Raw genomic sequence first — 15,471 nt, 5'->3', positions numbered from 1 at the left:
TTTCAGAAGTTCTATAATTGCTAGATAACACAGAAATGCCTGCTGCATCGTACTGAAGATTATCAAGAAAATTAGTTTTTCAAATTTAGCATTTTTAAGGAAGTAAGACTTTATGAAAAAAGGATATTTTTAAAACAAGAAACATGTACCTACAATTTTTCCTAAAAATTTCTTATTTCCATTTAAATTTGATCAACCCAAGTCTTTTGTCCACATGTAATACATAATAATATAGGGTACATACAATTTTGCATAGTTTAAGCATTTTACTAAGTTCATAATAATTTGCTAAAATTAGATGTCACAGCCTAACAATATGGATATTATTAGTTGGATCATTTTCCTGTTGTTGCTATTGTACATTTCTCTGCAATGGACATCCTTCTGGGATTTTATTTCAGTTTGATGATTTCCATCTGAGGAATCCCCAGAAGTGGGATTATTAGGAAAAACTGAATGAGTTTTCTTTGGGTTTTCTTTTGACTTTTAAATTTTATTTTACTTAGAATCTTAAATGTTTTGACATTTATTTTGAATTTTTAAATCAATGCTTTGAATTTTCTTTGGTATTGCATTTTCTTTTGACTTTTGAATTTCACAATCTAATCATAGTTAGATTTTATTTTGGTTAAGCAGTTAATAAAATAATCTTTTTTCTTCCCTAGTTGATTGGTTTTAGCCAATATCTAATAATATTAGGGATTCTAACATCTGCAATGAACATGTTCAATGTGTAAATATTTTCTACTGTACAGATTTCATAAGAACTGATTTTTGTATTTTTCATTTACTTGCAATAAAGTCTATATGTACTATTTTAAAGTATTCTTAAAATATTATATAATTATGTCAACGTTCCCTTTATGGGTCACTCAGAAAGAATTACAAATAAATATGTCTCAAGTTATTAACAACAATAGATTCATACCCATTTGTTGTAAGGGAATGATGCTGAAAACCTCAGTTATCTTCTTACATATGAAAGAAGGGTTTCTTTAAAATGCTGTTTGAGAAAAAAGAGTACAAAAGAAAATACAAATCAATTCTTTAGTAAAAAGAAAAACTACAAAAAATAAAATGCTGTTTGAAATTTTCAACCTAAGATGAAGGAAGCATCATCGTTCAGAATGCTTACCAACAATGATTTAGCATTTAAATTGAACCTAAGTGTTTGGAAGAATGAAAGTAATGGCATAATTAGAATCTCGACATGATTAGTTCTTGGTCATATATCCCTCTACTTTATCATAAGTGCTCTGTCAAAAAAAAAGCCAAAGCAAATTTCAATATGTAGAACATTTCAAGAAAATTCATTACTAATTACATGTTACTTTACCAAATATCTTATCAAAACAAGTCTCTCGTAGTACGTGATGTTCCCCTACATAAGGTACTGTCCTACAAATATGTATTCAAGAAAGAAGCTCAGTTCTCAAGAAGTCATCAAATATTAGTTTTGTTAAGTCATAAGATTTCATCTGTTATAATTATGGTGGTTGGCTTGCTACAGAAGAACTTTATTCACATTTCCAAAGTATCTTGGGTAATAGAAGATCAATGTAGAAAGAGAGCTTGGGGTTTGGCAAATTATTTTTCATTTTCAAGCAGAAAAGAACTAACTACAACCCGTTTACCCATATATAACCATCTTAATTATTACTCTACAAGGGCCAAAATCTCTGTCAAACAAACCAATTCCTTAAACCTCATTTCTGCAGCCAACATGAAGAAGAATAATCAGCCCACTTGAATTTTGCTTCTTTAAACCAAGGTTTTGAATTTTGGCCTCTCATCAAGGAGAATGAAATTGGACATTCAAACCAAAAATTAGCCAGAAGCATCTGTGATTTGCCCACCCTGCCTTCTGCTTGAAATTGAGAAATGACTTGATGGACCCAAGTTATTTTACTTAATCCACACATCATGATGAACAATGGCTCCAGTTTTATTTAATATTGAGCAACCACAGAAGCATATTTGAAAAATTATCCTAATCAGCAAAGGTAAAATTGAGATAATCTGAAAGGACATGCATCTGCATATTTACTAAAAGCTTGCTCACAAAGTACCAAAAAAAACCCAAAAAACAAAAAAAACAGATACAAAGAAAGATTATCTAAGGCACAAACCCCGAACACTAGCTAGACTAAAAAGCTAAAGAATGTAACAAAAAAACATTTATTGGAATGATATCTACAGTCTGATAGCAACAAAACTTTGGAAAGCTAAGAAAACTAATTGTCAGAAAATAAAGCAGAGTTTTCTTCTCGCAAAAGGTTCAACTTTCTATAAAGTCAGATACCTGCAGATTTGTCTGTTTTTGTTTCTTCTAATAATATTGGTTGTATAGAACTGCATAAAAATTCTCTCTGCACTTCAACTTTGTCTCTAAAGTAACTGGCTGGAAGAGATCTTTATTTATCTTTCTATGCATTACGTTCTACATTCCACATTCTGTGTTCTGTGTGTGTGTCCCAGATAAAAGGGGGATTTTTATACAGCTTGCAATTCTTGAAAAGAATTCTCACCGAGGCCACAGACAAGTGGCTGGCTGTAATTTCTAATTCCTGATCCTATCTCTTAAGATTATAGAGCAAAATCCAATTTCATAGAGCCTTGGTTTTTGCCAACATCACATTTAAAGCACAATGACTTTAAATCAGGCCACCTTTTCAACCTAGGTAAACGGTGATCACTTTTCTGTCTGAAGTTGCACTTGCTACAGTCATAATAGAAAATTGTAGACTACCAAAATAGAAACTGAGTGGTATTGACAGATGTGATCTCATCAGGGTTCCATTTGTTAAAGAAAACATTGAATATTAATTAAAAGTTAATTAGAACTAATTGCCAATTAGAAAGAAAAATAATTTGAAGCTACTCACAGCCCTTCTATTATTATTACCTTTGAGAATCCTACACACCCAGGGGCTGCCATGCATGCTACCTTTCCTTCCTCTGGTATCACGACCGTGGCCCATCCTGTTACAGTTATCTTGCGTTAAACCACGGATTATGGTACCCAAACATAAAATTGCATCACTCACTGAATATAATCATGAAGCCAGAGTTAATATTCTGCTGAGAGGGAATGGCATGTGTTACAGAACACAAGGAACTGAAAAAGTAGGCAAGCAAGTGTGATCATTTTCAAGTGATATGGAAATGAATCATCGACAATGTAGTGGCTCTGTGTCAACTGCCTCCCTCACATCTACTCCCCCTTCTTCTGTCTATTTACCCTGGTTTCCGTTCGGGGATCCACACTTCCTACACTTTTCAGGTCCATGTCTCGGGTAGGGATGCATCACCGTGAATTCAGGGGTAAAGTACATGATCCAGGCCAAAGTCAGAGTACAATGTATTCCTCTCCCCACAGTGATGGACGCTTGTCAGGAGGATAAGCAGAATGAAACTCAGGGCGTTTTTTCCCCTGGGTTTCTATTCAGGGGGCTTACTCTTTCCTGCTGGAGTTGAAACGGAAAGAAAATGAGGCTAAAACTGGAACCTATCTTGCCCCAGACAGGGCTGAAACTAAAGGCAGATGAGAGAAATCCAGCCTGCAGCCAGCCTTAAGCCCTGAAGCCAGCACTGCCCAGAAGCGGCCAACAAATTCCTTTTTCCAGTGGAGCTAGCTTGGGTTGTGTTGCTAATCACTTAAAATTGAAACATTTTATTGAGACAACATTTTCAAGATATTTATAAAATAGATGCAGAAGAGAAGGTAATGCCCGAATATTTCCCTTGGAGTTTAGGAATATATAATCTTCCAAGAGAACCATTGCTTCCATATCCCTTCCTTGGTTTTTCTCTGAAGATCCTAGGGTGACAGTCAGGACTCTGAGTTTCAAAACTCTTGAGTTTCTCTCTCTTAACCGTTAAATGGAGGATCTAATCCAAGAGTATATTTCCTATGATACCAAGCCACAATAAATTTTCATTCACTCATGACCTGGGTGGAATTTAAATCATTAATCTAATAGAATTTTTTTTAAGAAGGAGATTTCCCATATCAGAGACATGCGATTTTATTTGATTTTTAAGAAAACATTTTGCATTTTGTTCTTCTGTCTTTTCCATTCATGCCCTAGTTTTGAGATTCTTTTAATTGAAGTATAATTGACTGAAATGTTATATTAGTTTCAGGTGTACAGCATAGTGATTTGACATTTATATACATTAGGAGATGATCATAATGTAAAGTTATTAAAATATTGTTGACTATATTCCCTATTCTGTATATTATATCCCCATGACTTACTTGTTTTAAAACTGGAAGTTTTTGCCTCTTAATCCCCTTCATCTATTTCTCCCATCCCTTCACCCTCCTTCTCCCTGGCAACCACCAGTTTATTCTCTGTGCCTATGAATCTCTTCGTTTTCTTTTGTTTGTTTGTTTTGTATTATTTTTAATTCCATATCTAAGTGAAATCATACAGTGTTTGTTTCTCTGTCCGACTTGCTTCATTAAAGCATAATACCCTCTGGGTTCAGCCATATTTTCACAAATGGAAAGATTTTATTCTTTTTTATGGCTGAGTAGTATTCCATTGTATATATATATACCACATCTTGTTTATCCATTCATCTAGTGATGGACACAGATTGCTTCCACATCTTGGCTACTGTAAGTAACACTGCAGTGAACATAAAAGTGCAGATATCTTTTTGAATTAGTGTTTTCGTCAATAATACCCAGACGTGGAATTGCTGGATCATATGGTGGTTCTATTTTTAATTTTCTGAGGAGCCTCCACGCTGTTTTCCCTAGTGGTTACACCAATACACCCACAGTGAATGAGGGATTCTTTATTTTCACATCCTCGCCAACACTTGATTTTTGGTTGTTCTTGTTTTTGTGGCTGTTTTGATAATAACCATTCTGACAGGTGTGAGGTGATATCTCATTGTGGTTTTGATTTGCATTTCCTTGATGATTGGTGGTGCTGAGCATTTTTTTCATGTGCCTGTTGGCCATCTGTATGTATTTTACTAGTTTTGAGATTCTGACTTTGATCTTGCATTTAACAGGTAGCTAACAAGAATAAGAAATTCACTAATATTTTATTTTCCTCTAAACAAAATGCAGTAGAAGACAGCTAAAATGGATTCACTTCTCTTAGTTTTTTAGCTTTTAAAGTCCTGCTCTGATTCACTATGAGTATTCATGTAATACCCTCAAGTTATGTTGTTAGGAGGTGAACCATGATGTCACCAAAATTAATCCTCTCATTTACCCAATACTGTTACAGAATGGAGCCATGATTTTTTGTGTCTCATTGATGTAACTTGAATGACCTGACAGTTTTAGCTCCATTTAGTGGCAAAAACACGGAAATGGATTAGAAATGATACTAAATGTGTTAATACTGACTTGGCTTGCATATTTACATTGTGATTTAGAAATTTTTACATATAAAAGAGTACAAAAACTTCTAAAATATATATTTTTTAAGTTACAGGCTAGTTTTTTAGTTCTTATTTTGAGACTCCAATATTTAAATACAGTAGAGAAAATGAATGAAAAAAAAATGAGATTTTGCTTTTTCAAATATTCTTAGCACAAGTGCTGGACTGAGTCCACATGTTTAAAAAGCTCGTCATTTATTAGAAGTATTATTAGTCTGAGCCTTCAGGCAGTTCTAAGAAGGTTATACAATGAAACAAAATTCACATTACTGAATCTGGAAGTTTCATTCTGACCTAAGAGCTCCATCAATGAAGTTTAAAAGTGGCACAGAAAGGTTGCTCAGATTTTCAATACCTTAATAGTATTTTTGCCTTGGAGGCTGTAAGAAATATTTCATATTTAACTTGTGATTCACAAAGGCAATATGCTTTTTTTTTCCAACCTTCTATATCTTTAGCTTTTTGAGAAGATTCCATAAGAATGTGAATAATCTGATTTCCAGATATAAAACACTTTCCAATGTGGTACTTTTAAATTCTGACTAATTTAATAGTCTGTTTTATGGGAAAATAATAAGCAATGAAAATATTGACTAATCAGAATTCTAAAATAACTCCCATGGAGTTTATAAAGAGAAAATTTCATCTATAGGACTTTCTCTAGGTATCAGACTTCTAGTTAATAAAAAAAAATACTTGAACTTTATCATCACATAAAAGTTGTTAAAATACATACACACACACACACACACACACACACACACACAAAGACTGAGCAACAGGATTTAAATTATTTAGGTCCTAAATATTCTGTCCCGCATGTTGTTGCTGCATTTGTATATTTTAAGGTAACATTTGGAAACACTCCAGGGCTGAGATACGGCTGAAATTTAGGATACATCTGTATTTTCAGAAGAAAATTTATTTAGTCAAACATGTCTGTTTAACACAAAACCAAAAACCTTATTTAATGTGTATTTCTAAATCAAATTTATGCATGGAAGCCTTTGGAATTTGCTTCTAATATTCCTAATTCCTTAGGTTACCATCTATACAGTTTTATTTTTTGTGTAACTTTCATTAGCTTCAGATTATCCATGCCAAAAAATGGGAACAGTGACACAGATCATGTCAAGATGGCAGATAACACAAGCATCATTTGTATTTATGTCTGGAACACGTTTTCTGCTGCCCTCTTTTCCCCTGAACATTTACCTTCCTAATTACGTTTTACTCAGTCTAATATTTAAATTAATTAGAATTCCCTGAGCTCACAACTGACAGTGAGAAGAAAATTTCCTGGAGGGGAGGAGAAATTAGATTAAATAATAATGATCAATCGTGTTCCTAACCACTTCAGAGTTTACAACATGATTTGTTGATTCTGAGTTGGGTCCCACCATTAGGAACTGGTTAGAGAAGTTGAGTTGTAATGTAAAAAATGGTGTCTGCAAAGTGACAGCTATTTCAAAGGAAAAGCACTCCATAAAGGCAGGAATTTGGGGGGCCAACAAAACCCCAGGTGCCTCAAAATGGTACCACATTTGTGCACAGCTGGTATTTGATGACGAGATAAAATTTCAATTTCCTGCTGAGGGGTCAGCTCTGTGCCATCTTGCTCTGGCCCAGGTGATCCCATCTCTACCGGGCCAGAGTTGAATGGACAAGAAGAGCGGTGTCCCAGGAACAGAGCTGCTGAGTGGCCACAGTCCTCGCCAAGTCAAGCCAGCAGCTAATGAAGGATTGAAATGGAAATCTGGCCCAAACAAGGATGAAACAAACCGATTCATTTCTCATGGGAATTTTAACTAGAAGATAGAAAATAAATCAGTTATTGGGGCAAACCTAAGCTGAAAGAAAGGCCTTAAGTTAATATAGAGCCATGAACTTTCTTTTCATATTTGTATTATATTTTTATATAAAAAATATTATATATAAAACCTGTATATATGTAAAATAATCTTTAAGTCTAATATTAATCATACTAAGCCATGAGCTTTTTTCATACATGTATATTATATACGTGTATATATGATATATGTGTGTATATATATATGTATATTACAATATTTAAGTCTAGTATTAATCATATCCCTGGGATGGGGAGTGGGGAGGGAGGAGACAGGAGGTGTGGCCACAACTGTGGCTGCTCTTTTAGTGACAAAACACATCCACCCATAGACACATTCTTGAGGAAGCTAGGGTTTAAGGCAACGGTTTGGGGAAACTGATTACAGCATTAAAATATTATCAATACTAGGATTCTCAAACAAGTATTACCTTCCTAGTCCTGTTGCAGTTTCAGTGTCTCTAGGCTGAAGATAGTTATTCATATGACACTTTTATTAATTTCTAATTCTAAACAACTTCAAGGGTTTTGATGATGTTATTTAACATCCTTAAAAGTTGCCAAGCCCGCCGCTTATTTGTTATTTGTATAATGCGTGTTAATAGTCACTGGCTGCATGATTTTTTAACTTATAGCAGGTTTGAGTAACAGGTTCAGTCTATTCCTCAAATGTGCCTCTCTGATATTTTCATTAAAAGATTTTACTTTTAGCTAAACTTATTACAAATAACATCTCTTTTTGCATCTCAGTGTTTTATATTCGTTTTATTTGAGTAGTATTTTGTTTTCATGTAGAAGCAATGAATAAGTCTTAAAGCAATTTTACGATTAAATCCATTAAAAATGAAGCAAACCATCACCATCACGATCAAATTACTCTCATCATTCTAAATACATTGGTACTCAAGCTCTCTGAAAATACATACTTGCATTTCATTTCTCTTCCCCTCCCCCAGTGTTGATAAAAATCTGGGCTTTACAGTAGCAAAGACATCTTCTGCTTTTGGCAGAAACGGATTAATCATATTACAGCTAGCTGATACCTGTCTGTCCTATAAAAGTAATGACAAGCTAACAGAAAGGAGAGATATAGGTATATAGAGGGAAGAATAATGATTAGCTGTGTTTGAAATGAAAGTGTAGAATTTTCTGTTTGCAATACAATTTTCTCATGAATCTAAAACTCAGAGGATACAACATTTAGCTCATCGTGTGTTTCCAAATGTAAAGTACGTACACGTAAAGATACAAATAAAGATAAGTATACCATTCATAAATCCTTGAAAAAGCATAAAATAATATTTTGCTGCTCTCATTTATAGAATGATTACATCAAGAATTAAATAAGAGAAATATGAACCGAGCTATAAAAATTCTGCTATTATCAAAAGAAAACATTTCTTACACTTAATTTTCTCTTCCTACTAAAGCAAAAACTCTATCCTTCTGAGGAAATAGAATAGGTAATTATAAAAATGTGTACTATGGTTTCCATGTTACTATTGAAATCTTATAGGCTGTTTATGGATTCCCGCTCAGGAGGATATATTTGGCATTTCACAGCACAACTTTGTATATTGATTCTTCCATTCTCTTCTAATAGGACATGCGTACTACTCAGATGCATAGGTAGATAAGACCACCCCCCCCCCTCCACCAAATCATGTCCTTTTGAAAATACCACACAAAACATATTAGTTTAAGGAAGAGCTGACGGACTTGTACTGTAACCAACTGCTCTAGTTAGAAGGGCATTCTTTTTATATCTTATTACTTTATTTTTTTCATACTTGCCGCAAGGAGTCTTTGTGCCTTAATTATGCGCAACACAAAGAAAACATTCTAAAGTATATTCATCAGAAGACATTGACTCATAAAGTATAAGTGGGGCACACCAAAATGCACATAACATCTGACTCAAATAATTTACTGAAGATCTCAGGACGACTGAAAGTGTTCTCTTGTGTCTCTGATTTTAAGTACTATGTTAGAGTCACCATGGTTTATAATTTTACCACACTGGATAAGTCACTCTACAATTAATGCTGCTTACTTATTATAATGAGTCATTGTTTACCATCCCAGGCTATTAGTTGAGCTTAGGGTCTTGAGCCTAAAAGCACTATTTTTTGCAGAACACTTAAGGCAATCATAAGTCCATAGAAGCCTTCTGTATAACCTATTTTACTGACAAACAATTACATTTTAGATTGAAGAGGTGAAATGATTAAGAATATTTGACTTAGTTGCCATGACAGCATGCATTTTTCATCAGGCACAGTGTAATTACTACAATTTCAATGATGTAAAATCAAGAAAGATGATAACAAACAGCAGAACCATGGAGATATTGCCATTGCAACCAGGTTGCCATAGCAACAGTGATAATAATCCCGGTGATAGATGTTTTCTCTTGCTCTTTCCATTTTGTACGGTTATAACATTCAGAGCCAGTTTTTACCACAGCTTTTTATAGTTTATTAGACTGTCAAAATAGTTTATGAGATGTAGTTGCAAAGGAAATGACTGAGTTCCGCAGCCTAATAAAAATGCCAAATACTCTGTTTACATACTGCTCCAGCACTTAACAAACATTAAAAAATTGTATGAAAAATGATTTGGTATTGTATCTGTATTAATCAATTTACAAGGCATACGCTTTGTCACTGAAGGTCAAATGAAGAGTTTCCAAACACTACTTTTGGAGAACCTTTTTTTAAAGTTTATTCTTTGACATAACACACTGGCAACCCCCTTCACCTGGATAGGAGTATAAACCACCCACAGGAAATACTTTGCACAACTAAAAGATAAACAGTTATAGAAAATTAAAACCACATTTGCTTCTCAAATAGTTTTTTGGGGAAATATTTAAAGTTTTATGGCCAGAAGTATTTCAAATCAACTTTTTAAAGACAACAGTTTTTGAAGGTCTGACCGCAGACAGGGAATCTTAACGGATCAGGCTCAGAAATAAACACTGTGAGTGTGAATAGTTTGACAAGGAAACGCATAGTGATGTCCAAAACAAAATGTAGTGATGTGCGCACCGAACTACACACACACCGTGTAATAAATATAATTCGCTGATATTAGATATCTGTGCCAATCGTTATATACAGTCTTACATCTTTTGCAAGCTGTTCTTTCACCTTCAATGGAAACACATTACAGAGAATGTACTTCAATACAGACCTACCACGGTTTTGCCTGTAAGAAAAGGTACCCTAAGATGCATGCATTCACATGAACCCGGAGGCTTTATAATTTATTGCAGTCGTGTTGAGTATTCATGAATAGAGTAAAATTGAGTCAGACATTAAAGCTTTGGGCCCTGCTTATATGCGGCAAACAGAAAGCCTTGAATAGTTTCAAAGATGTGTGTGCTTGTGAGTTCACAGGCAGCTTTACCAAAAAGTATAAAGGGTATGGGAAGAATTTTCAATGACAAGCCCTCCCTCTATATCCATCCATTTATCTCCCACAGGCGTTTTCCATATTAGTGGAGTACTTTGTATCTAGTGAGATTAGACTTCAAATTAATTATGCAAGAAATATTGGGTCGTGGCCCAGACATAATAACACCTGTTAGTGTTGGAAGACAAAGCGAAAAGGTTTAGAATCTCCAGCATTTCCTACTCCCATTTATTGATGACCTGCTCTTCAGCACTTCTACGTGCTTATTATTTTTTAAATGGGTAGGATCAGCTGAGGCCCTATGGATTTAGAGACAAGAGTTTGGGGTCTCTTAAACCCTTTCTCTTAGCTTCAGTGTCCTTGGAACAGGAAAGCTTTTCTCACATGTTGTTGAGATAAATTTGTGCCTGCGACATAGTAACTATTATCTGAGTCTGATCATGCCGTCCTGGAGGCCAGACAGCACCCCTGGCCTTTTCCCACAGCTGCTCAAGTCACATCAGTGTACCAGGAAATTCACCCTTTCGGTCTGGCTGCTGGTGGGGGGAGGCGGGGTGCAAAGAAATGAAAGAGAGGATGTTCATTATCTCTTCCATCAGGAGCAGCTCCAGCCTGTGAAGGAGAGGACTGCGGATCAGACAGCCTACAATGTACTGCTTATTTTATACTAACTCTTTCAGGAAATCGTTTACCGATTACGATTCTTTGTAACTCAAATAGTAAGTTAAAATTGCTAACAGGACTTTACAAATGCATGACTTTGCTCATTAAATATGACCCAACACTACTCCTGAAATCAAATCAACTGGCATATGTTGTGGTCAGGGGCATCGTATCCCTGTCTCAAGCACCATCCCGCCATTAAATGAAGCCGTCATTGGGACAGGCTGCTCTCTCCAGCAAATACTTACCAGTAAGCTTGTTAGCAGGAATGGTCACTTTTTCAAATAAGTATATCATCTGCTTAGAGAAAAATAATATTCCTCAGTTTAGCCTAAGAAACAAAATGTTAAGTGCTTGAGTGGTCCTTTTGTTGTTCTAATCTTTCAATAATTTGAGTGACAAATGCCATATTTTTCACTACATGACAGGTATACTATTTGTCTCACGTATTCATAGCAAACACCCATAGCAAACACCTTCCAAAAGGAAACTGAGGAACTTAAAATATATACACAGATACTTAAGAGACATTAAAATAATAACGAAGTGTACTTCAATAAAAACATAATAATAATGAAGTAAAGATCAAAGCCATGAAAAGAAAAAGGAAGATATAGGATCAAAGGTGTGTTTAAATCCTCAAAAGAACATTTTCACCATTGCTCAAAGTCAAGTTAGCTTTTATTCCTTCCTTAAGAGAATGCTCTTTATCTATAATCTTAAGAGAAGGTTCTGTCCCAGGAAATAATACGTGTTTCTTAACTTGAATCTCTTTGATGTATGGTTATGCCATCATATGTAACTCACAAGCTGCCCTGCTGGAATGTTCATTATTTAGTATCTAAAGAGCAATAGCTCTAATCCTACAGCATTTTAGTTAGTTGTGAAAAAAAAAAAAAAAAAGCAATCTTAACAGAGCAGAGGGCATCTAGTTTTAATACCTCAGAATACCAGGTACAAAGAGGTAGAGTATTTTATGGTTTTATTCCCAAAATTCTTCTCTACAAAGAGTTTAAGGTTTACACTTGACTTCTTTTTTGGTTGGTTATATAGAAAATGTCTTTAAAATGTACCTAAATTATTTTAAATCTGATTCTACTTCATTTTCTTTTGTTCTTAATTGTTCCCAGCTGTGAGATTTCCATTTCTACTGCCCAGAGTATGTTATTCTGTGAGGGCCTGAGACCTTTAGACACATGCCAGGCAGCTTGAGAATTCAAGTGCAGCCCCTTTCCCCACAGAAATACAAATCCCACACAGTAATCTAGAAAATTCCAAAGGGTGTGTGCATTTGTGAATATCTTTCCTGTCTCAAAATTTTCCTTAATTTTCAACTTCTACTGCATTGTTCCTACTCCTTTAGTGTGGGCCCATGAAATGCAAAACCTTCAATATTCTCATTTAAGAGAAGATGGAGATAATAATAGATATCTGATCTTACAGGATTTTTGTAAGACTTGAAAGAGGTAAGACATGGGAAAGCATCAGAGAAGTTAAAAATATAATTATGAAAATATGAAGCTAACTAGTCACCATCATGGTCATCATTATTACCTGTCAGCTGAAACCTCCTTGTCTAATTTTACTGATAACAGTCCATGCTGTGGAGTTCATAATGCTTGGTCCTTGTGGACCTATGATATCCAGTGGAACTTAGCAAGAAAAACACTCAGCAGAAGTGCAACTAAAGTGTCCTTCAGCTATGGAAGAATTATTACAGCGTTATTATAAGAAATGAATGAAATCGGAAAGAAATTGTTAAGGGAGACATTGTGCTAAAGAGTGTGAGGATAAGCAGTATTTTCCTGGTAGTCAGAAGCAAAAAAATGCTAAGAATGGGAAACAGAGTAATTTGAGATGCATCCAATAGAGTCAGACAGCATTATTCCAGAGAATAGTTCATCCTGTTGCATAAGGGGCAGCTCCCTTTAACGGAAGTTTGTAAATCAAATCATGACCTGTCTTGTACTTTCCTACCCCCAAATATTTAAGTATCTCCTGATGAACAATCATCATTATTTCACCGGGATAGCCTTGCTTCGGAACACACTTGAAGGTCCAACATTCATGATCATTCTAAACTTGTGTCAGTATCATTGTTGGTCACCGTCCTCCGGCTGTCTCCATCTTTTTTGCCTTGTGGAGCATTTATGCTTAGTGCAGTCGTTCCTCAGCATCTGGGGAGGGTTCGTTCCAGGAAACTCCTCAGAAACCAAAACTGGTGGATACTCAGGTACCGTGTGTTTTGCATCAGCAGACAAGGAGGGCTGACTGTATATCATATACCCACCTGGAAAGATTTTGGTCAAATTCTAAACTTTGGCAAGTCTATAATGACTACTCTGAGATATCAGGTTTCCTTAAAAGCAGAGAATTATCAATTAAATTATTCTCAAAGACTAGATGGAATGATCAGAGTTGCATTAACTCATTTTACAGTCATTCTCAACCACAGAAGTTCTTCCAAGGCTTTCAAGCAGCGTCAAGAGGTTGCAGTGTTCAGACCCAAAGCAAAATTTTGCCCTTTTGGAACTGAAGAATAAAAGCTACCAGGCTTGCTATAGGGCAAGTTTTACTTGTATGGTCTTTCTGGTCATTATGCCTTTACTACAAGTAATACTGATGACTACCTCTTCACTTGCTCTGATTTTAGCTTATTCTCCATTTTTTTTTTTTTTTTTGCACATTCTCTATATAGCGAAAAGGTGAGCAAATGTTTAACCTTCTCCATGTAAAATCGTTTCAAGCTTATATTTCATATATTAGATTTTTCTGGAAAAGTTTAGAATTCTTAAGAATTCTGAGACTGCTCTGTAAATGGAGTGTGTTGTTTATCACAAGTATTTTCGATAGCACCACACAGAAAACTTTTTAAATCAGAGAAACTTTGGCTCAAAAGCCTTATAGATTTTACATCGATAACTGAATTTCCAAGTTTTATGGAATTATCTTAAAGATAGTTTCAGCTAATTCAGAGGAAAAATGGGAGTGGCTATACAGAAATCTTCCTTTCTCCTTTCAATATCCTCCCACTTAGAATGTTCTTAAAATGAAAGATTTGAATTTAGCTAATATTAAAAATGTTTTTACAACATTCTGTAATTTGTAATTCTGAGGAAATATGAAAAATTAAAATTCAAGATGTAACAATGACTGCTGAAGTTATAGATCACTTTTGTACATCTGGGATTTTAGAGTGGATATTTCTGTCTTGTACATTTTATCTTGTTATATTTCCACCAACTGTTATTCCTTTTGCTCTCATGTAGCTTTATCCTGGATCACAGTTTGGAGGAGATATAGTCTTATGACAGAAAGTGTTTCAAGATGCCAGAGTACATCTTCTGTTTTCTAGATGAATATTTTAAGGAATTTTGGGAACACCAGATCAGATTACTTCTTCTGAATTATACAAACAACTCTGATTTCCAGGCAGCTCCATAAAAACTTACATACTTTACTTCATAGCTCCTGTTTTCCTTGACACCTCATCTTTCGTTGGTATTGGTTCTGTATTATTTTTCAAGCCAGAAAAGGAAAAGGAAATTGCAATGATTCATGCCATGTGAAAATTTAGCCATAATACTGAGTATTCATTTCTTAGCATTCTCTGAACTGTAAAGCAAGGGAACTTGATTAGATCATTCTATTAATTTAATGCCAATCTCATGTTTAAAGACAAAGAAGTCATTTAGCAATTAAAACAAAGGAAAAACATCAGAGACAAAAAATTCAACTTCAGATGTTTTCTTTGGCTCACTAAGCATATTTGCCATTTTATTGGGTTCCTTTCCAAGAAGTAGAATAAGACAATCTGAAATTTTGCTAGAGGAGAATGCTAAAAATGAGAAATCACGTTGTCCTGAAAAATGTTCATAGTCTGCTGGTGTGCACTGCAGAAGTTCTGAGCTTTTCTCCTCTGCGTTCTGATAGGTTTCTAATCTCAGCTACATAGAAGTTTCTTCATGTCATGGAAGAATTAATGCACTTGCCCCAAGAAATCTAACTTACTGTAACATGGTAACAGTTCCTGGTGAAAAACACTGAGGAATCTTAGATAACCATCTGTGTTTTTAGTTGTTCCTTTATACAAAGATAAAAGTTGAACAGGATCGGACTTAAAACACATCATA

Source organism: Delphinus delphis, chromosome 17 (assembly GCF_949987515.2).
Source record: "Delphinus delphis chromosome 17, mDelDel1.2, whole genome shotgun sequence".
NCBI classification, from domain to species: domain Eukaryota; kingdom Metazoa; phylum Chordata; class Mammalia; order Artiodactyla; family Delphinidae; genus Delphinus; species Delphinus delphis.
The sequence above is the reverse complement of the archived record's forward strand: the minus strand, read 5'-3'. Positions refer to the sequence as shown.